Here is a 24786-nt window from a genome sequence, read left to right on the forward strand (position 1 = left end):
TGCACATTATTGTGCTCCAAACTATTCATTACTATTCCCCACAGTGTACCATTACATGATACGCCATAATACATGTGTTAATATAATGCCAAGCATCTGCTTGAGTATTCCATAGTATATTTCATTCTCTCCCTCTCTCTCTTTTTGTTTAAACAAAGAGGCGATCTCACAAAAGACACTTTTTATATAGGAAACCACACAGTCATTCAGTATTATGCTGGCGAAGGACATGGTACATGCCATTTTCTGACGATTTAGGAACTAGTTCCTAGTTTTTCAATTCCTTGACAGTAAGGAAAAGGCTTGGGGACAAGCATAAGAAAGAGGTGGATGTGAGGAGGAATATTTAACTGGTAGTACAGAGACAGGGTCACCAACACTATGCACAAGCAATTCACCACAGGTCTCGAGGTTGCTTTCTGCTGAGCAGCAATACCAAGACCTGCCAGTGGGCTCTGTTCTGGGACTGTTCCAGGGAGCAGCAGTTACCAAGCAGGTCACAGCATTAACTTCAGAATTCCTCAGGAAAATTAACTTCAAGTTATTCAGGTAAGTACAGCCTGCTCACTAAGAGTCATGACTACAGAACTGCTGCACGTATAACCCTAGATGAGATTTAATTTCTTAAGAAATTCAAGCAATGCCAGCTCCACAGACGAACTGAAAACCTGGAGGTTTATTTAAAACCCATAAAAACTGCAGGAAAATATAAAATTCCCCACTGAAAACAAAAAGGCAAAAAAAAAAAAAAAAACCCAAACCCAACTGAACAAAAAGAAATACTACCAGAACTAGAATTATGAAGAAAATGAAGCAGCAGGACCACCATGTTTTTGTTTTATATTACATTACATCCCTTCCTAATCACTTCCTAAGACAGCTGACACTAAGAGACCATGGTCTTGCTATGTGACCTTTTATAGACAGGCCAGATGGTTAAAAAGTACACAAAAGTGGAAAAAAAAAAAAAAAAAAGAAAGAAAAGAAAAACCGCTTGCTCTACACATACAGAGCTCCACTGAAATCAATGGAATCTAACAATGTAATCAGAATGTGACGTGCCTGGGGAAGAGGAAAGGGAAGAGGAAAGAGAAGAAGGAGCAGCATTTAAACTGTCTGTAATATTAGAGAAGGGTACGAAAAATGAAATAGGAAATATGATAATTTTATCAAAGGTTTGGCTTGTGTTTCGGCTTACACAGGAGGTTTTATACTGCAAATATTATATTAGTAGTAATACTTAATGGCTTCAGTTCCTCTCTAATCCCAACTACCAACTCCAGTCCTGTAGCTATTTTGCTTTTTAGAAGAAACATAAAGGGATAGAAACAAAAAATAAAAAAACACTGAGAGCCAAACGAAACATTCAGGCAACCTTACTGTCATAATAGAAAGCGTCATATTTCTAAGTAACTAGCTAGCTTTCCTCTTTTTATTTTTGTAAGAACTGTTTTTCTTCCAGTCAAGACTGTTAATGAAAAATGACTAATGATTGCTACATTAAATGAAAGGTTGTTGTACCAAATATATTATCCTAGAGATCTCATCAATTACTGTAAAGGAATTCTTCTGAAAACATACTCCAATAGCTCAAGTAAATTGTAGCTAAGCAGGAAGAAAAGGGAAAATGGATTATTGTATATGGGTTATATTTTAAAAGCTGTATATCAAGTTTAAACAACTCAGTGTAATCTTCATTATCCCCCAAAAAGCCTTCTGATTGTTTTATTCCTCCAAATGCTCCCTATTTAAATATTTTTCAGCTTTACATATGGTATCTATGTTATTAGCTCTGTAAAGTGTTTACATGAAGTCTCAAAATGCAATCCTCAAGGCACTGTAATTTACAGAGAAGCTAACACTGTCATAATAACATCTTTATCCTACAACATATCAGAGCTTAAAGTAATATTGCAAAGTAAAACAAATCCCATTAAAGAAAACAGAACTACCAGCAATAAAATTACAGTATGCTGAATCACCCTTGTGAGAGCATTGTGGAAGCCAGGCTTTGAAAGGGTTGTAAAGGAGAACGATAAAGCAACTGATGAAGACACTGACTGAATAGATTACAGACCCTGTTAAAAGTTAAATATAGCTCCTTCCACCTCTAGGTCACAGGGTAGAATAGAATCAGACTTCTATATGTAGCAATTAAAGCTCTTAGGTAGTTCCTGTAGAAGGCGGCAATGGTCACACTAAGTCCGGTGCTTAACGAAGAGGTATTTATCTTCTGCACTACAAGAAACAAACCTCTACCACAATAAACAGTAGTACGAAGTAAATACAGAACTTTGTTCCTCCAGCTGCTAATCAGCTGTAGCATTTTAAAGATGTATTTTCATTAACAAATAAAGCAGCTGTTCCAGTGCACACAAACAGCTAGCAACTAATAGCACAGCAAAATCACCATGTTAGTACACTAGTCAAAAATACCTGGCATAAACCCATGGCTGTAGTGGTAGAGTGTTACTAGGCTCTTTGGGGAATAAATGGCATTTCCACTCTATATTCTGCTATATAGTCAGCATTGCTTTTAAAGGAGTACTAATAGTGGCTTCTTCTTCTCCTACCATTCGGCAAACTGCTATTTTTTATCACCCCGGGGTCAGTAACGATATCCTTCACTACATCCTCTGTAAAATGTTAACTTCTAGGAAATTACCACAGAAGAAAATTTGACATGTTTTCATAAAACTTGATTATGAGTAAACTTTTAGGTGCAGTGAAAGTCTTGCCATCAACTTTGAAGAATCTGGGGTTTCACACACTGACTATTTATGTTTGCGTTAAATGACTGCTACAGCTCTTCTAGGTGAAAGCAATTTTATTTTGCTCTGAAGTTCTGAGACATAAAAAGAAATCATAAAAAGTTAAAACTTGCTCTATCTTAATTTGCCTGATCTATACTTCTACTGAAATTCCTTCCAAATGTAAGGAATATATCATAGCAGATCCACAGTGATTACAAGCATAGAAAAAAAATAATATTATGAATATAAATAGTTCTTATTCACTGAATTTAGAAGAGTTCAGAAAGAAAAAGATGCTTCTAAGTATAACCATTTGTCACTTTCTAACAACTGCTGCCATATACTTAGGACTGCAGACCAACTTTTTAACATTTTTGTAGTGTGCTGAAACTCATCAAAGTCATTCCTTCTTCAAAAGCATTTTTTCAGATTTGAGAAGTCAAAGCAAGTCCCAGCTGTTCTGAATAGCTACAACTTTCTTGTTTTTAAGTAGTTATGCTCTGTCTTTGAAATGTTGTAATTTTTGGTGAGGTATTCTTCTCTGAAAACCAGAATATGGACAATATTTTAATGATTGACTTAGACTAAAGAAGTTCCTTGAAGTAAGAAATGCCACAGCCTATAAATAACCTCCCTTCTCTCAAACTGAGCCCCAAAACATGGAGCATGTCAGGCCAACAACATAACAGGAATAAATTTACAACAAACAAAAACACTTAACACTGGAAATAAACTTTCATGGCTACGTGATACAAATGAATAGTCTCAAACAAAAATGAATATTCTGTTCCATCAGTACTACTGATTCAGAAGGAGGAATAATTTCTAAACAGCTGTGATAATTCTTCAACTGAACAGTGGAAAGTAAGATTCCTAGCATAGCAGGAATAAGTATGAGCATGTGTCAAGGACATGACTGCAGTATAAATTGTCACAGGCACTCCAGGGGCGCTGCTGTCCAAAGGTAATCCTTGGAGTATATTCTAATCTGCAGGGCACAAAGAAGGCCCAAGCTCTTTCTCCCTCATTCCAAGAGACGAAACACAAATCTCTCATATGAATTTTAAAGCAAAAATTCACCACTACAATTCACTAGAGCAGTAGTTCCAATTTTTTTTCCTCATTCATGGACCTTCAAAACTCCTTAGCAGAGGCTGATTTAAACTCCTTCACATATGTAGACTGCTACATAACATGATACAAGCTTCCTTTTTTTTTCTTAATCATCTTTTTTGGTCCCTGAAAAAGTAGTTTGGAATTTAGCAGGAAGCCATATACTACAAGTCAAAAGCAAACTGAAAAACAATGTATTTATTCTCTCTTCAGCATATAACAGGCCACAGAATTCCATTTAGTAAATTCTTCACTGGGGCCTTCATTTTCAGCTGTGCCCAAGCAAAAATATCCAAGATACTCACTTTTGATCTAACGACTTTCCATCCCTCAAATCCCAGCAAATCTTTCATCACTAGATAATTATCCCCATTAAGAAAACACATTCTTTATTTTCATTTCAAATCCATCTACATTAAGCTTCCAGGTACCAAAGCCTTTCACACTTTTGCCAGCTAATTTAAATTGCCTTCTTCTGTAGGAGATCTTCCCCCCATCTCATATAAGCACCATACATCTTATAGCATAAACAGAAGACCTAGACCAGCAATTCAAAAGGACAATAATTGCACTACAGGAGTGTCAAGAGGAAGTCAATAGGGATTAGGTTATCTTGACACTACTATAGTAAAATTATTGTTATTCCCTTTTTGTATTATAACAGTGTCAAGAAGAACCAACCAGTACTGGGGCTCTGTGATGAAAACTGCTGTAATAGCAAATGGTAAAACAGTCACCCCAAGTGCAGTTTAAAGACACTAAACAAAGAAGCTGAAACAATGAAAATTATCCTCGTTTTCCAGAGTGAGAACTGAAGGACACAGAGAGCAATCCAAGGTCTTATAGGCAGTCTGAGAGTCCCAGGACTTCACAAGCATCTTAAATCTCATCCTATTGTGTTATCATTAGCCCTAATTCCTTCCTTATTTCATAACATAACAGTTCTTCTGGAGATGTTCTCAGATGTATTTTCTCAAATTTATTATTCTAAAATTTTAGCAAAATAATGATTGCAATTCTTTCTTGATCTGTCACTTAGCTGTGAGTACTTTGCTGTGAAAATATTACATGTTGACAAGTCCAGCTTTCTTTGACAGATGAAGAAGAATCTTCTTCCACACGATATATCTCTGGGCCAGCACAAAGGCAGCATGCAGAAACTGTAGAAACTCTGTGGATAACCAGAGAAAAAGTCCTAATTCCAAACCCTGTAGTTACCGAACAAAAAATGATTAATTCAGCTTTACAAATCACTTCTCTGTACCACTTGTCACATCTTAACTAAAAGTATCCTGAACTTTCCATTTGCAAAATGACATTCAAATATGAACTAATAAATCCTGAATTGGCTCCCTGATGTGAAGTAGCATGCAAAGTTATCACAGTTACTTAGTGATGGAGGAAACAGACTCAGAAGTTAGGAAACTGAATGCCTAGCATGACAGAGAAGACTGAAATTAGATTCCATGATTACTAGTGCAAGGTATATAGAGTTTTAAAGCATGATGTTGCCCTCATAGACATTTTCTGTGTGATACACTAACAGAATCAGGCCCATCTTTTAACAGAACAAGTTATATTTTATTTCTTTGTAGAACAACATAGAATTGGAAAAACAATTAACTAAACAGAATAGAGTCACTACGCCTTATTGCAGGACAACGTAGGCTATATTTACCTTAAAAAAACTCACTGGTCTCCTAGAGCCAAAGAATATTTATAAATATTAAACCATCTAAATGGGCTTATACATTAATAAACAAAACAGACTTTAGACTATGCTCATATTAAACTCCAATCGTGCCATTATTAAATGAAAATCAATTGAAATCAATTTAGCTGGAATAAAACATCCCCTTCCCCTGCTGCAGCTCATCTGGTGCATTAACAGCTCCCAGTGATGAAACAGGTGCTTGTAAATTAATTAGCCTACTGAAACACACCTTAAAATGAATTTCCCAGAACACTCTGGCAGTGAGCCATCCTGGTCCCACGAGCTGATCAGTGTTCTGTAAATATTGAGATTTGATAAAGTAAACGCTACTCTGGCAGCAGATGGTTTGGAATGCTCTGTTGACATTGCCTGCGATTACTTGGATATGAAGACTTTGCTTCTCATAGACCTCCTTTGGGAGCCACAGGAGGACTTGATCCCCTCTCCAGCTATTTGCCTTCTAATTGAAAATCCTTATTCCCAGATGGAGCATAATGCTGCTGCTTCAGGCGCCTAGCTCTGCACTGCTTGACTGTTGATACATGGGTAATTGCTTTCAGTAATGCAGGTTAAATGTGACATTTAGTGCTTAATAAAAATTATCAAGGCCAAAGCCGTTTATCATTCTTATACTTGGGCTGTCAGTTCTAAAGGAATTTTCAATTCATTTGAATTCTTGCTGAAGAGGCAAGCAGCTCCTCCCCAGGAGATGGGGAGAGGCTGAAACCAAACTTCAGCATTTTTCTGTTTTATTTTTAAGATTTGTTTGCTAACAAAACCCCTTTAAAATTAACCTATCAAACATGGCAACTATCCGCCTTTGTACTTAGCATGTTGGTGAATAATATATAATCAGCAGCCACTGTGTACACAAAGCACATAAAACAGATGCACTACACTGCACCTTCTGTGAGTGGCTGGAAGCTGGAAGTTATTCCCTGTGTAGCATCACAAAGAAATGAACCTGAAAGGAAATGGACTTTGTTGAATTGTGACATTTCAACCTCAAAGTGCTTAAAAAATAAGGAGGACAAAAGCTTGCCTGTCATGGTAGGCGCAGCAGCTTCGCTTAGCTGAGAAAATTTAGGAGAGTTGCTGTAGTGTTTTGTTTTTTGATAAAATGATGATCATTCCTAATGTGGCAAACAGACTAACGGTGTCATTATGAATTAGTAACTAGATAAGAGAGCAATGATGCAGGCTACAAAGGCTTATAAAGAACACATTTAAAAATAGGGTAGTCTGAAATATGCTGACTGTGCAGTCTCAGCACAACCACATCCCCGCCTCCTTCTCACATCATTTGAGATATACAAACATAGTCTTTGAGGAGAATTTACTAATCTATGAGTTTTAGCCATCATTACATTTAGATTATTTCTTCTCCCCAAAGTTTTAAATTATTTCTTCTCTAATTTAGAGCTAGAATCATGCTACTCCTAATTCCTGCCCTATTTTTCAAGAGAGCTGAAGTAGATAGCTAGCTACCTAGGTGACTAGAAGCCCTTCTGTCATCCATCCCCTTTGGAGGGATTTTTAAGACTCTTGTTAGACTTCATAGCAGTCTAGAGGAAAAGAGTGGCTCTGTGCTCTGTGCATCAGCCAGTTTGAAAGAGACAGGGGCACAGGAAAGAGGAACAAGCTTAAAAGAAGATCACAAGTCAGAACTGGGGGCCCTGAGAACACTCTGCATCCTTCAGCTACCACGAGCCTTTGTAAACACCTTCCTGTAAATCCACTTTGTCCCTCATCTCCTGGACAGTCTTCAGAGAAGTTCTTGCCTGCTTACCACATAGCAGTTAGTGTGATTAGGAACTCTCTTTCAAATGTTACAACTGCTTTTTTCAGGGCATTTCAACTCAGTGCACTGCATGACTAAATTTTATCTAAGTTAGAATAAAAAGACACATGCTCTATTACTTGTAATATGACAGTCAAGTAGAACTGATTTTTGCTATTTGGAAATTTTACTGAAAACAGAGCATTTTTAACAACAGACCCCAGAAAACTATCACATAGTAAACAGGTACACAACTTTCTCTCTGTACTTTATATAATTTGGAGGATGCCTTAAACACAATATCTTTGATACATTATCATTTTTAAGACTAGAACAAATCTAGACATACTGCTGAGCTGGATGACTGAAAGTCAACTATGTTCTAAAAGTGATACTGGTAATTTAGAAAAACTGAAGAAAGACTTACTCTCGATACTGGGATAGATAGTGCTAACTTTTAAGCAATAAACTGTTCTTGACACTGCAAATTTCATAAGCCCCAGGAGGTCCTTTGAAAGAAGCTCTCGTTTTCTACTTTGGTGATTTTATTTTGTAGAGCTCAGCCTTCCTTCTTCATGTTGCCACCAACAACTTATTTTCCTAGTTTACAGGATCCAACAACTTACCTATTTAATTTTTCATTTTAGAATAAGTTTGCCCCATCCCAGAAATTCTAAGAATTGTGAGGTCACCTCTAGATTAACACAAACTATATGAAACTGAATTTCTGCCTTTGTGAGTGATAATCTGAACACCTAAGTATACATACATAACATGGATGCCTCCACACAGCCCATGTATTGAGCCTGACAATTTAGAATAAAAACTCATTTTAGCTAAATATGAATTCTAAAGAAACTAACTTCCTCAGGTAGGTACCTAACTGAGGTGATGTGACCTTCTCCCCATCCACCCACCTCGTTTTTCATGAATAACTAGAAGGAGGTCCATTTGGTTTTAACGTTCATAATCTAGTGTAAAGCTCTATAACTTTGAAGCAGATTTCCCCATAAAGACTTTGAACAGTTGTCACATGTACAGTTCCTCCGGTCTACCTACTCCTGTTCCAAAAGGTGCATCTATCTATTTGGCCCCAGTACATACATGCCAACATCTGGAATTGCCATTATGAACCTACAGAAGAATACTAGCTGTACAAACATTCAGGGAAGACATGGATATAAATGTTTTACCTTCTTATAGAAAACACAAATTATGCCATGTTATCTGTACGGAGGTCCAGGACAGATCCCAAATTCAGAGAGGTGTCATATGGGTCTGTTAGCTCTCCTACCATTGTCTACTACATTTCCTAAATTGTAGGGATTGACTTTAGCAGAAGATTTTTTGCTGTAGATACTTTTCTCTCTTTCCTCTATTCTGGAATACCATATATTAGGAACTCCTCTGGGGAAAATAACTTTTAAAAAAATATAGTGGATGCTAAGTAACTTAATGGATAATAAAATGCCTTGCGCTTCTGGGACTGCTATTTAAAGGCCAACCTGGTGTTTTTATGTAAAATAAGTATTGCAATCTTGGGACCTCACTCAGCATTTCTGTAGGATTAACTGTAGGTAAAGCACTTTTTTTCCCCAATAAGAGCACACTTTTCTAGGAGTCATTAACAAACTCCCACAGGACAAGTGGCCTTTCTTGCCAGCTCCCCCCCAACTGTGGGAGTTACTAAGGAAAGAACAGTAAAAAGAAAATCAGTGATGAAGTAGAATGCCTCTTCATCACATACACAGTGATGCTGGAGTACAGACTGAATTAGTTAAATACAACATTAATAACAATTTGGTATAAAGAAATATGTTTTTTGTCCTCTCACTCAAAGTATGAAAATTTAGCAATTAATCAATCATTACATCTTCTATTGCATGTAGGGCCATTTATGATTTGAAAAAAAACTTTCATTTGTTTTATTCAGCCTTAGAACAGGATACCATAAATTACTCTAGTCAAAGACTGTCTTTATGAGGACTTCAACTAACTTCAAAACAGTTGGAAGAAAGGAAAGCTGCACTGAAAGCGAAACAGTAAGCTACACAGTGCATAGTATCCACCTCTATAAGAAGTGATGAGATTTCCAGAGAAGTGCCAGCTCAGATCTTCCAAAGTGGCTGAGCACATCTAGGTTCAAATCCAAGGCTGTACAGAGTCTGGAAACACCAAAGATGAAGAGCATACGGCCCTGGGAAGGAGCCCTCATAATATTCTCTGAATAACTGCATACGGAACACGGTCATGATCTGTAAAGACAGCTAAATCTGAACAGGAACAGAAGCTATTTCCTAGAAGGTTTCAGAGGAAGAAAAAAAGATGCAAAAAATGTATGTGCTAGTAGGTACCCAAAAGGGGAAATACATGTCAGCCCTCTCTTGCTATTCTCTTCCTTGTCATACAGATCCATCTTCCTGTCTCAAAATCAATACCTTTTTCTCATTATGACCTCAGTGCTTGGATCTTCAGAGAAGAAGAATCACAGTGGCTGGCCAGGAGGAACCAAAAGTCAGAAGAGGAAGCCAGTTACTTTTCTATCCACTTAGAACAGTTTCAGAAATAAGGGGTCATGAGCCAGTGGGAACTCTAGTGAGCCTGCTCTAATCTGAAAAAACATTGCTTTGAACATGAAAGAAAAAGCTAAAACACAGAAAAGATGTTCACTAGCTTGGTTGCATCAAGAACTGCAAGAGGAAAACTTGCACTCTCCTGACACACAAGAGAAAACTAGTGCACGCAATATTCTTACCACTGTAGAGATCCTCTTGCCTCATTTCTCCGTGTGTTTAGTGATCATAACCACAATAGACTAAATAGAATAAGTTAGGAATTTTTCAGAGAATGACAAAGAGTTGTGATGATTACAGGACCCACAGTGGCAGTCTCTAAGAAGATGGTAGAAGAGCCAGCCACAAGGCCAGCAAGGCAGGTTGAGGCTGTAGGACCAACTTGCATTTGCGTACTATGCACAGATCTGGTGCTGCTAATGTTAAAATGTTATTCAGAGAAGGCATATTTGGAAACCCAAGGAAATCTGTTACCAAAGCGGCTTAACTAGGGGAAGACCGTCAGTTGGAAAATAATATTTCAATGGAAGTCACATATGCCTCCTGTGTGAAGTTCCTTTCCTGAAGTTTAAACCTTGCTTTCAATTCAAGCTCAGTTTAAATTGAGGCTAGTAAGGTTTCAGATGACATCTTCCTCAGCAATAATTGATTATAAGTATAAATGGCCTACCTGGTACAACATTTTGTTCCCTTTCTGGATGTTGTACAGATAATGACAATCCCTCATAATAACTTTGACTGGCTTCTTTTATGGTTGTATGCATATGATCCCAGAGCAGCATGCGCCCAGCTGCTAGATGTCCTTGCGTTTTAATGTCTCCATCCTACGTCATTAAATCTACTGAAAATCCACAGATTTCTCTTCTCTAGGTTTAGCTTGTAAGAGTTCACCCCACACCAGTGTTATCTCCTAGCTTCTTTATCACATTTCCTTGAATCTTACCCCAAAACTCCTATGTTACTGCTTTATTCTCCATTTAAAACTCTCATTCCTCCACCTTCTTTCTACCTTCCCCTACCCCTAACTTAAAGATCTTTAATCAGCTTTAACATCGCTTCAATCTGGAAGTGTCTTCTGGCCTATCTCACTTGAAGATTGTTTTCAAGACCACCATTCTTCAGGGTTTCCAGATGATGATCTCTTTCTAATCTCTTCAAAAGTTTTGGGTCTTGCAGTTTTTCTGCATCAAGGATCGATGCATTTCCTTGATCATCACTCTTTTTTTTTTCAATTCCACACCTGCATACAACCTGCATATTTTTTCAGTTAACCTACATTGTAATTCAGTGTGAGATGCCTATAAAGATGCCTTACAAATGATATAAGAATAAATATTGCACTGAGTACTAGACACTCGTTCAAATTCCAGCACAAAAGTGCATCAGAGTGAGATCCTATAGAAAAGTGATTAAGACAGATAGAATTTAGAATTTGGATTGCAGAAAAATTCAGCCCTTAGATGGCCTCTTTTTTTTTGACTCTGTGCCTATTTCATGATTAATATTACTTTTGGTTCCCAGCACACAGAATCTATGATCTAGACTCTGGCAGCATAATCATCCTCATATACCCGTAAGTAGACCCAACTTTCATATATATTTATATATATTTCATGTAATTGTATATATATTGTATATAATTTATATATATATATTTTGCATAATGGAAAAAATCTTTTTAGTTTGTTAAAATGACTTAACTCTTAAAAAAGGAACACGCATAACTGGCTTTCAAATTAGGAGCAATTCTACAGCCCTCTTTGATGACAGAACACTCATTTATAAGTATTTCATTTAATGCAGAAAAACTGTGTTTTGAAGATCACCTATTAATATTACATTAACAGAGAAATCACTTTTATGCCTATATAATGATCTGGCAGGAGTATGTTTGACTACTAGTTTTGTTTCTTTTCCACAGAAAATAAAAAAACACAGTTGATATAGATTCTTCCCACAAACAGAGTACTGTTAATCTGTTCATGTCTGTAAAATCTAAAAACTCTTAAAAATATAAATGCTCATTATCATGATCATTGTAAAAGATAGTTAATTCTTTTTGGTGTAGGCTAATACTATATATTGATAGGTCTTGTGTTTAGGCAGAAAAAAATATACAATTGTTGTTATTCCATTATTTTATGAAATAATTCCTCTCTGCATTTTGCTTAAAATATGACTGTATCTAAAATGTTGCACAGAACTGCTAAGACTAGAAAGAAATTGAATTCTTTAAATGACTTATTCAAATTCAGAATTCTCATTTTAATTATTTTCCACTGTCCCTAGCCAATGGTATTACTGTTTGCATCAGAAATCCAGTGTTGGCTGAAGTTTCTAATGTTGCAATAGCCAAATCTGAGAGTACACAATAACAAGCAATGGCTACATTAGATTTATGCCCTGAACACTCACATACAATAATAATTTAGCTTAAAAATGGGTGTGGAAGCAAATGCTTACCCTTACACTGCAATAAATTGCTCCTTTTAGAGGGACAGAAAAAAGGATACAGAAAAATGAAGTGCTCCTTCGTAACTGAAGAATCCTGATAGGCCAGTAGAAGTTTATATCAAAATAAAGGCTATTAGGAGAATAGCTATAATATAATGAATGTGTCTTCTACTGAAAAGACTACAAAAACTCAGAATGATATTTTCAAGGGAGATCCAACTTATGCTGAGAAGCTAAATAAAAGTATGCATCCCCATGATAAAATAAGAAGTTATTAATCAAAACCACACAGGTTAATTGTATGGTCAGTGGAATGACACCAAGAAAGGAGAGTATTTTTCCTAATCTGGGAAGAACTGTCAACACCAAGTGCTAAACAATAGCTGAAAAGGAAAAAAGTATTCTTGGTTTTAGGTATACGCCAAGAGTTTGGACAGACTGGACTCAACAAGGTAAATACTATTTCTGTGTTTGCAGTATGTTAACTCCCTCCATCTAGAATAAGAACCTAAATGTAATAAACTAGAATTCATCCCTAGCTGATTATTTGCTTCACCAGATCATTTTTCTTCTCTGTTCATCACTGATAACATATTTTCTCTATGTACAAAATGGCCTTACCTGATAGGTATTAAGTTAAGCAGAGTTACGCTCTTACTTAACTGTAAAAATTGTACAACTGCAAAAACTCTCTACGTGGAAGAACTGGGATCATTCTTAAGATCAAGGGTCAGGAATGATTTTTAGATGGCCCAGGAGCAGACTGAGGAATCAGGCTCTCTTGGGAGGGCCAGGAGGGATGTCCAGTGACAGTGATGAGTAGCGAGGACCATCACCAGCAGTATTTGCAAAGGTATGTCTGATTTTCCCTTAGTGTGCAGCAAGGCCTACAAATATATAACTCATACTCTTCTCCGCTCCTCGTTCTGTTTGCTTTTGTCCCTGTCTGTTACTCCCTGTCTGTATCCCTCACATATCCTTCCTCTTCCCCTTTCTTTGTGATAGTCTTCGACTTTCTCTGCCACATATTCTTCTGCTCATTTCCAACAGGCAGTCTTTTGGCTGCTGATTTTGGTTCCCCTGATGTAGTGTTTGTGCAGTACTGTGCAGAGAAGATCAGCAAAAGTCTTCCTCCGGCTTTTGCTCCCCAGTCCTTTTGATAGTGACAGTACAGCTGCCTTGACTGTCCCTTGTATCTTGTGGCAAGTCCAGCGTCTCCACTCACCTCCAGGCAAGTTCAAAGGCTGGTGTCTCCAGGCTCCCTCTGAAGCTGTTGGAGACAGAAGCCCCTGCTCTGAATTGCCTCTAATTCAGGTAGAACCTGGACTGGTTTTTCTGAATTAGTCTCTGGAGGAAGCTCTCTCGCCCTGTTGTTTCTATAGAGTGACTGCAGTTAGATGATTAAGCAACACAAATTCCTTTCATTCTCTAAGTGACTTTCCTCTTGAAGATCCCTTTCCTAGAAAATCAGAGCCATGCAGCCTAAACAACAACACACCAAAATCTCAGTAAGGACATTTTTGTAGAATACTGTAGAAATCAGAAATCGATCGCAGTATGTTTCACAATCAGGGACAGCTAAAACAAAGATCCAGTGCTTTCTGGTCAATAGACTCAAAAACGTAGAAATGCTAACTGTGGAAATCTCCAGGTTTCCCAGACATAACATGTTTCCCAGACATGTTTTATAAAAGTAATCATTTTAAAAAATTATTAACCTCAGATTTCTATCACCATTCCTTTGTATAATCCAGAAATGCTATTTTCCTGGAATTGTTACACAGCTCTCTGACAATAAACAAAATTATTAGGAAATAGAGAATGATGTGTGTGGTTTTCTCTGAAACAAGTTCTATGACTTTCATAGAGCTTTTTTAAATGCTTTTATATTGCTAAATATATATGATAATACAGTTTAAATAAATCCATGGCAGCTAATCAACATTTTCAATGTTTTCTTTAGGGCAGAATTTCATTACAAGCTTCTCTTTTTCAAAAATGTGTAACTTTCTGAACATTTCAGTGTGTTGATTTGGGAGAAAGAGAAGGTCTTTCAGTCTTCCTTTAAGACTTACGTTCAGATCAAAGTGGGCCTTTACAAAGTTTGAGTACTTCTCTTTAAACAGAGTTTGAGAAATCAGAGCAGTCTGTGCTGCAGTCAAGCTACAGATTCAGTGTACATGATGAAGAATTACAGCTATTATGTTTTCCAATCAGTTAAAAATTGGTTAAATGCCTTTTTCATCTTTTGTATACTGTGACTGAAAAACAGGTAAGATTTTACAGCTTCAGATTTTCCTGGGAGTTAGTCCACTTTCTGGATTAGTGTCTTTGGAAAATCTGGATATGTTAATTCAGAAATTATATCCCCTCTTAAAATTACACTTGTCACGATCTTTTGCCATTTTTAGAATGATCTACCAAGAAACAGAATTATGCATGTGTTCTTTTAGACTCTACCTCTGTAGATTGTACAGTGTTATTCCTATGATATTCTGGCATCATGTGTGCGATATTTAATTATTTACTTAGAATCAGATCCATATAGTTTGGTCTGATTCTAATTTATCACACTCAGATAAGCATAGGCTTTTGCTCACAATGTCATTCTGTTTTCTCCAAAATGACTGCATTAAAGGGTTCTCAATGGACATATGTCTTCTGTTTTTAAACATAGCTGATTTACCAGTGCAATTTCTCTGTATTGCACTCTCAAAATATCTATTCCGCATTCTGCAGGAGAGAAGCTTAAGTGAAAACGTTGTTTAATCCTTATGTGAAATGTCTGTTCTCTGTTCTCTGTTCTCCTGCTAAGGAGGATGCTGACTAATGAAACATGAATTCTTTTTACTTTGTTCTAAAAAATCATAAAAAAGAAAAAAAATTTAGGGCTGAGAATATAAACATATAATCCAGGAATTTTAGTCACATTGCATGTAGTTAATATGTATTTAATATATTCTTAGTCCGAAGGGCAGTCTATAAATTGTAAAGATTCACAGGCACATCTCTGATTACAAACACAATTTTAGGTTATAGAAAGACTAGGGCTTAATTTGACACAGTATGTTAAATAAAGTGTTGATACCATGAGACCAGAAGTCTGAGCAGCGTACATGAACATTCTTCCCCACAAGTCCACCTAGCTACCATATGGTAGCCATCAATCTTCACAGGTCATAGGGCCTAAGAATATCCCTTCTTCGTTAAGCAACTAGTTTCATGATACATCATTTTTCAGCATCCCTGGATGATTCACTAGGGTACAATTACACTGCTAATTAAAGAACAGCAAGAAGCAAGCTCAGACTCTGAACCCCAAGATCGTCAATACTGCAAAACTCTTAATTTATCTCCTGCTTTTCTTTTGAAGTGTTCCAAGTATTTCTCTCCAAGTATTACTCTCCAAGAAAAATCTGAATATGATTGGGCTAGAGACCTCTCTAAGGTCCTGCAAGTGAGGGATGAGACTACACCGAGTCAGGTACCCTTGCTTTCCTCAGCCCTTCAACACAACACCAGCTTTATATTTTCACACACCCTTGCATGCAACATGGCCTCAGTTTCATGCTATAAAAACACCATGATTGTAGGCTGCAAAGTCCACATAATATTTTGGACACTTTGAACATAAAATACTGTACTAAAAATGATAATTATGGCCCAGACCCAGAGGAACTGCTCTTCAAACCCTCTGCCCACTGTTCTGTAATGAGAGCATCTCAGCGTGATCCGCAGGGAGCCAGTCCTAAGCAGTGTGGGCAAAAAGTGTTGTGCTTTACTTGACCCCAAGGGCCAGGAATCATCCCCAGAAGCTTCTGTGTTTTAGTAGCATAGACACAGTCCTAGTGACCTCTGGTAAAATCCTGTGTGTGTGGCACACCCTTATGTATAAACTGAGTTTCCAAGTGATATTAATGACGGCAAATAAAACAGGTCATGGAGGGTTTTCTGCGCTTGTGACCTAGCACCATGGCAAAGATCACCTTTGTAGGGTTAATTTCTCCTCTGTTACGTAAGTGGTGCCCATTAGGAATAGTTCCTGGAATATACTATCCCCTGATCCATGCTGGGAAATATATTGACTGTGGGACAGTGACCTGAGCCTTGGCTTTGTTCTTTGTGTTAAAATCGCACCATTGACCAGATATCGTTCTTGCACTTGGTTGCAGTCCCACCAAGCCTGCCCTGATAACAAATAGTGTGGCATCTCAAGGATGTACCAAAGACAAAACCCCACTGGGAGATGATAGGAGGAAAAGAAGAGAGAAAAGAGATGTAAACACAAGGTATTCAAATATCCTGCAATTCAAAGCTCTATACACTAAACATATAAGCTTTAGTTATCCTATCAGTAACTGCTGCACCATAATCTTCTGCCATAGCTATCGAGAAAACTCAGGATTCCTGAATGTAGCCTACTAGCAAAGAGTGCTTCAAGTACTGCTGTAGGGCTGGCACCCAAAGAGAGGTTAACAATTGCCTTTGTTCCCTGAGTGGCAGATGTCTACAGCAGAGGAACCTAAAGGTACAGACTTTACATCAGACTGATGACCCGCGTGGGAGGAGCCTAATGTCTGGATAGGATGGATTATAGCAGTCTACTTTCCATTTTTAAAATAAAATATTTACTTTATTGAAAGACAGAGAAAGGAACCTTAAAAGTCAGATTTCTTGATCATTATAATTATGAGTTTTCATCCTTATAAACGCTACATTATGGTGAAGTGTGCAACCAAATACATGTAGTCAGACTTTTGGATATTTGTTATTCCACTTGTTTACTAATGTTCCCCAGCTGTTAGTTTTAAAGTAGACATAGGAAATCAGTTTAGTTCACTCTCTGGAAATTTCTGTCACTATTTGTTGAAAGATTGTGTAATGGATGGTGCAACCAGTGTAAAAGGCTTGTAAAAAAATTTTCAGGCAGATAAAATGCAAAATAACAGAAAGCATCTACCTTTTAAACAAAAGTTTAATGTTTAAGAATGAAATATTCAAGTAGTTCTAGAAAATTTAATGACAGGTCACCAACTAAACTATTAAATGCTCTAAACCTGTGTACACTAATTTGAATTGGCGTCTCCCAAGCTCCCAAACCATTTGTATCACAAATTTCTGTCACTTTTTAGCATGAAAGATATTTCCTTGGTAATGCTCACAAAAATTCACTTTCATTAAATGTATATCATTGGCATATCTTTGGTGTCCACCATTTCATCTCAGAGACAAATATTTCTTAATGTGCAAATGTTATCCCGTATAGTTGAGAAAAATAAGTCAGTTTTCCTTTAAGGAATAAAACATATATAATACCATAATGTAAATAAAGCTGAGTTACTGTTGCTGTGGGAACCATAACTTCGAATATCCTCACTATTGTACATTTAAATTCTCTGTTATGTTGCAATAACTTTTTTTCTTTTTTGCATTACATTTATATCTAATGTGATTCCATTTCCTACTCTTTACAGATGCAGATTAACTACTGTAACGTTCCTGATGCAAAAACTGTTTTTGGTAAATCATATCAAAATGTTTCATGGAACTCACTGAAAAGTGTTGATGTATGGAAATCGGTCTTTTTAAAAATTGCCCCTAAAACCCAAATTGCATATTTTGAATGGCACCCCCACTTTTCTATCATCACCTCCCATATTTCTGGAGAATTAAAGGGAATGGCATATCTGTGACATTTCAAAAGGAAAGCTCCTATTATTGCTGGTCTAATGCTTATTATTAATACACTGTACAGCAAGTTACAGTAATACAAACAAACAAATATTACTAATAAAAGTTAACATCTTCCCAAATTTATCAGGTTTGCATTGATAATGAATCTTTCCTAGTGAACTATAAAGATTCTGATATATGAAAAAAACATAGTTCGTAGTTTGTAAGCTTATTCACAAGAAAGTAATTTCAGGATATAATTCATGACCAACAACTTATGAACCTACAATTGACTGCAAAACTTATTACATTATTGAATGTATGCCTTTAAAGCATGTTGTATGTTACAACTTTCACTGGAATCATTTTCTTCCTTGTCAAAGATAAACTCTTTGGAAATTTTCTGTTCTTTCTCTAGTCATTTCCTGTCTTTTTGGTAGGCTTTTTCCAGTTCAGTACAAGATAATGACAAATTAATTCCAGCTAAGAGTCAAATATTTTAGGTATAACACAGAATATTTTTATAATGAATATAATTGTAATTACTGAGATTAATGTACTTAGGGGCAAATAGAGTAGGTTCCAAAGACAGTATTATTAGAGTGCCCATTAAAATCAAGGTAGAGCATAGATCAATAGTACTTAAGAGACTGGTTGCTTTCAAACAATTCATATGAGAGAGGTTAAATTATACCAATAATTTATATTATTTCAATGAACAGCACTAGTAACAAAAGTTGAGAGCGCAGAACTGAATCAGCTGCTGCTCAGTCCCTGCTACAATATTTTTCCCCGGGAAATCTTGCAAAGTTATGCTGCAGTGAAAACGAGGCATAGAAACCGAAAACAATGTGACAATATGCTTTGTTGCTCCCGTAATCCACCAGGAACAGCTATGCGCTTCCCTTTTTGTGTCATTGCATTCGCTGCTGACTTTCTGTATAATCATCTGTGGATTTAGGATCTGGTCTTTTCATGCAGAATCCATTCATGGCAGGTCTTCCTATTGATCTAAATCAGTCTAATGACTTCCAAAAGTAATATTTATGAAAAGGAACTTGCAGAATAGGACCCCTGCTTGAAACAAGATAGAGAGAGAGAGAGACAAAGGTGTGCACATTTAATTACGTGTATATAGGTGCCCATGTACTTGTATTTCTACCTTTTACATATACAGACAAAATTACACATGTAATTGAAGGCTTTATCAAAAAAACAGAGTATATGTAGGGTAGAAATGAATATATTATAAACTTTTATAATTTGAAATTGATCACAAGTCATTCTTAGAAAATCCATTTATTATAGTGTCTTGCTAGCTCTGACTTATATTTATAATCTATCAAGCACTTAATCAAAATGTTACACAGCTTTGACAGAGAACTTTCCTATACTCTACAAGATATGACTGTAAAATGTCTTCCTTTCTTTGACTACATGATTGAAAAATCAAGCTTTGAAATTTTATTTTAATAACATTGTTAGAGGTCTGTGTATTTCATTTCATTGTCAAAGTCTAATAGAATAATAAACCTTGATATTTCATCAGCCTTAAGTGTTTTCTTTTCTCTCTCTCTTTTCTTTTTACATAATGGTTTTAGGATTTTAGTTACTTAGTAGATTCAAATTATACTCTTGGCATCTTTATTATTGATCCAGGTATTCTTAACCTCCTTTAACATGTATAGGCATCCCTCCATACTTACATAAGGTGGAAGTTTACACAAAAGCTCCATCTAATTTATACAGAATCTCCAAAAACAACAACAACAAAAAAAACTTAATCACTTTCTGGAGTTTTTTTAACCTCTTCTGCTTTGACTCTTGTTGTGTTTTAGTAGACATTAATAAAAGAATAAACGTAGTAGGTGAGGAGAAATAATAAATATAACACTAATGTTCCTCTGGAAAGCACCTCCAATTACAAGTAATCCAGAGGTTAAAAAAAAAAATCTTTCTGATCTAGTTATTTTTCCTGTATCTCCTACTCAAATGTTCTTGTGTGTTTTGTTTTATATGCATAACTAGTAGTACTGATCACTGAAAGGACAAAAAACAGAGTTTCTGTTGAGAGCTTAATATATTTTCAGTTTTGTTTCTTTTCTGTCACAGTCCAATTACCATTAAGAAAAGATAAATTCAGTATTATAAAAAATTTTAGACTAAAATATGTAACACTTGTTTTTAAAAAAGTTTAATTACATAATAATTGAATTCATTGTATCACTATTATAGTTCTATGCCTGAAAATTTTCATAAGAGTTAAAAGATGTAAACCCTGAGTTCTATACCTGAGTTTGCCCAAGATACCTAATCTTTTCTCTTTCTCATATTTTTTTTTCTTATTAGCATTATTCTGAGAAGGGGGGAGGAATAAAGAACTATTTTCTGGTATGTGCGCCTCTGCACTCCTCCCCTAATACCCCATTTTAAACTGAAACCAAGGAGAATGATGGGAAATACAAGAGACAACAGGTATATTTTAGCGTTTTGGATTTGAATATACCCTTAAAGAGTGCATTTACCTTTCTGCAAGGCAGATTTCCAAAGCAGAGCCTGTTTCCTCCGTACGCCGGAGGTACAGGAGGTTCAGAAGGACTTTAGCACAATCTTAGGCTGTAAATATTGTGCAATTGGATCACCTCTGCTTTAACCTTTTAGTTCTCACCAATTTCTGATTCATGTGCTTTTTTGTGTCCTTTCACATGGTAAGGTGAAATATCTGTCCCAATTTGTACCCCGTGGGCTGACCTCTGATCTAGACTGCTCGCTCAGAATTCAGTTCCGAATGACTAGTGTTCTGTCAGGCAAAATCTACATAATCTGCTGTCAAAGACTGTCAAACAAATGGTTGACTTCATACACCCCATTCCAGTAAAATGATCAAAACATCAGAAAGAGAAAAATATTTCCTTTCTTGGGCTAAAAAAAGAAATGTACAAAGATTGAAAAAAATGCCCCAGAAATGAAAGAACCTCTAAAAAGGTAAAAATCAAATTATTTCTGGGAGAATGTAAATAGCTACAAAATGCTGAATGCATATTCAGAATTTCTACTTTGGCTGTGGGAAGAATTTTTCCTATTTCAGATTCTGCAAATTTATTTATTTTTATATGAAAAAGTGTTGTGATCCAGAGTATTGTGGAATTAAGTTTGCGAAGAGGTACTAAACAGCATGTAATTATACATGATCCAACAATTGCATGGGAATAATTATTTAGAGTCTGAAGATCCTTGTTTAAAAATATCATCAAATCTGCTGATTGAATATGAGCCACTATTAAAAATAAGCTTATATGTTTGTTTTCCTCAGGGGAAAAGGGCAGTTAATACATCCATTTCTAAACGTAATTACATTTTCAGTGCTACATGTATTTTATAGCGTAACTTGTACCTTAGTAAATCATTTCCTTTTGTTGTTATAACAAAGTTCCTTGGAATGCTAAACGAAGAAGCTGCAAGCATCCTCCATTAGAAATTGCATATTTTGCTTTCTAAGAGCTGTATGTCCTTTTCTTACCTGAAGTTGTTTTCTTTTTTTGTTGATCTTTATGAATAAGTATAATAATTTCACTTTATTCTTTCTCTTCCTTTTTTTTTTCATTATAAAAGCTTCCAATATATGCTCTTCTTGTACTGAGAAATAGCAATTCACTCTCCTAAAGGTAATGTGCTATTTTGCCTCATTATAATAAACACCCATGTTTGTACAACCGCAACAGTTCTCCACCAGTATTAGCATATTTGGGCTGAGGTATTGTTTTACTGTGACCTGTATAATAAGTGTCACATTAGCAACACAACAAATCAAACGTTTGTTAATTTCCCTCGCTTTCCCACACAGCTGCTAGTGTTATCGTGTCACCAGATTTTAATTAATATGATAAGTAACACTTGCAAGACAACAGGCTGATTTTTTCCCCCTGTGTGTATGTGTGTCTCTGTGTGCACACGTGGAGACCAGAAAGGCAGCAAATAAGAGACTTCTGTGGCAACTGCTCGCGTTTACAGCAACTCAGTATTAAAATATAATAATTTTTAAACTTGCCTTGAGAAGCCAGGGCACGAGTCTCTAAATACCTTACAAATGCACCCGAATTGCCCATTTTGCTATTTAATTTTTGTATTTTTTAAGGTTTCACCACCAGAGAGGTATGCAGCAGACTATTTGAATCTGCCTCATTTCTTTTGCCCCTATCTGAGTAATAACAAATATGTGTTTGACTTATGAAAGCCCTAGCAAGCGTTCTCCCAGGTATTGCATCCTACCAACTGAATTGCTCTAGTACAAGTCAAAAGTGCCATCTATTTGTAAAAGCTAGAAATGCACCAGAGGCCACTACCAGAGTCGAGCACGTTGGATAACCACATGCTTCTCTAGCAATACTGCTTTCCTCACCTAGACTGTGTGTCACCGAAAAGCAAAAGCAGAGCCAGCAAAGAGTGTGAGGGAATTATCATGGGAAGTTTACACAAGATCCTGTTTGGAACATGTGAAACACACTATGGTCAGTAAATTAAATGAAATTCCACACTTTTGCAGAAACATCTGACTGGCTCTTTCACCTCTATCCTACGAAGCATAGGAAAGAAGTTATTTCAAACTAAACTACGGAGCTTTTTGTGGAGGGCAAAGGCTTGAGGAGCAGTGCCTTACAACACATTCTAATTCAGTAGCAGCAGAAGTAACACTAGACATATCTGTATAAATATAAAAATATCATTATATCTCACTCATTATAATAGAATTACAGAATACTCAAATGTACTCTCATTAAGGATATGGTACAATTGAAACAGCCAATAATAAGTTCCTGTTTCTAGTAGCATTTTGTTAAGCAAAGGATGGTGTCATGAGCATTTCACCTCCATCATCACCACGGCCTCCCAGGAAGTGGAAGGATTCTTTTCAACATATATGAAAAACAGGGCCACCCCTTGAAGAATTTTCACATCAATTGTGCTCTCTATTTTAAGGGCAATATCGAGCTTCCTACAACCTTCAAGTGGGAAGGTTGAAGAATATAACATATATCAAAATGAAAGGAGAAAACCCAGAGCAGCAGGGATCTAAAAGCAGAAAAGTGAGATGGGAATGGGTCTTGCAGAGAAAATTCCCCTGCTGATATCAAAGGAAATAAAAGTGCACACACAAAAAAGACACAGAGCTGCCTTTTATAAGGCCCTGTTATAAACTACTACTGATATTAGACTGCTGAATTTTAATTTCCCTCCTCCACTAAAATGCCCCTTTTCTTCTAATCTGCTTCTCAGTACAGCTTGCAAACTGACAAACTCCCCCAAAGTTACCACTGGAATTAAAAAAAAAAAAAAAAAAAAAAAAAAAAAAAAAAAAAGAAAGAAAAAGAAAAACACTTGATAACTACACCATAGACAGACCTCAAGTTAAATTCCACACATTTTTCAGAGAAAAGGAGCAGCACTTTATATTTTTGATCAGACTAGAGACCAAATGCCAGTGAGCATTTCAGAAAACACAATACATGTAAAAGGAAGATATTGACCATAGTTATAATACTTGTAGATATCATAACATTAAAATAGCCATAAGTAAAAGGGGTCTCAGAGCTGCACAACTCCAGATGGCGCTTTCAAAGGTATATTTATCCAAGCCTGACAGACTGAGTGTGTACCCAAGGAAGTTAATGGAATATTCCCATTCATGTCAGGAGCAAAATTGCAGTAGAGCACAAAACTAGTAACACATCCCCCAAATTACACATTTTCCTATCTGTCTCTGGTCATTCTGGACTGCAACTTGTTTAAAGAATGTTGGACAAATACAATATTAGAGTACTAATGGATATGCAATAATAATAGCTATGCCTTAGGTGTTTTGGCGGGATTGGTAAGCATTTTCTTCTACACTGGTATCTTAAACAGCTGTAAACAGACTTTCCCAACATGTATCCAGATCCATGGATACTGACTTCTAATCCTTCTCCACAAGAGACCAGTAAATGGCTGTTCCTGTGTTCATAAATTAAAATACATAAGAATATACACATACAGGAAAAGAATCTGTGTGCTTAAAACTTCTGGAGATAAAAACAAATAGTTTGAATAGTTTGAAGTCTACTATGGGGAAAAAATTTATAGTGTCTTGTGACATATAAAGGGAATTGTGACCAGTCTACTGTTTAAATAGAGAAGAGAATTACTGCTGTGATCGAAGAAACTGAAATGCGGCTGTTCAAACTTTGCAACTCTGTGAGCCATACTGGTAACCTACTGAAAGCCAAGTGCCAACCTCATTTCCATAGCTATTTACATAAATCTAAATGCAAATCATACATCCATACAGGCATAATACTGTCATTGTTTGCATTTTCATTCCCTTTGATTGACAAACAGAAACTGCTTCTGAGTTCTCTAGCAATAAAAGAAACCCTTCAACAACAACAAAAACAAGCCAAGATTGGCCTAATGATTGTTCTTTCCATGCACCCATTGGAATACAGTAAACCTGGGATAGATGTGGCCAGGCAGCCATGCAGCACCAGTCATATATGTCTCAGCAGCACGTATCTTGGTTATCAACATAGAAGAGGAAAGCCAAATCTCCACTTGGAGATGTTTATCTCAAAATTCTGCAGATTCTCAAACAGGCAGGTTTCTGAGATTGAGAAGGCAGAGACCTTGCAGAACAACTCACAAAGCTAGAGGACTGAGGCTCTTTCCTTGCCCCCAAAATGCAGGAATACC

Source organism: Rhea pennata, chromosome 1 (genome assembly GCF_028389875.1).
Source record: "Rhea pennata isolate bPtePen1 chromosome 1, bPtePen1.pri, whole genome shotgun sequence".
Lineage (NCBI taxonomy): Eukaryota > Metazoa > Chordata > Aves > Rheiformes > Rheidae > Rhea > Rhea pennata.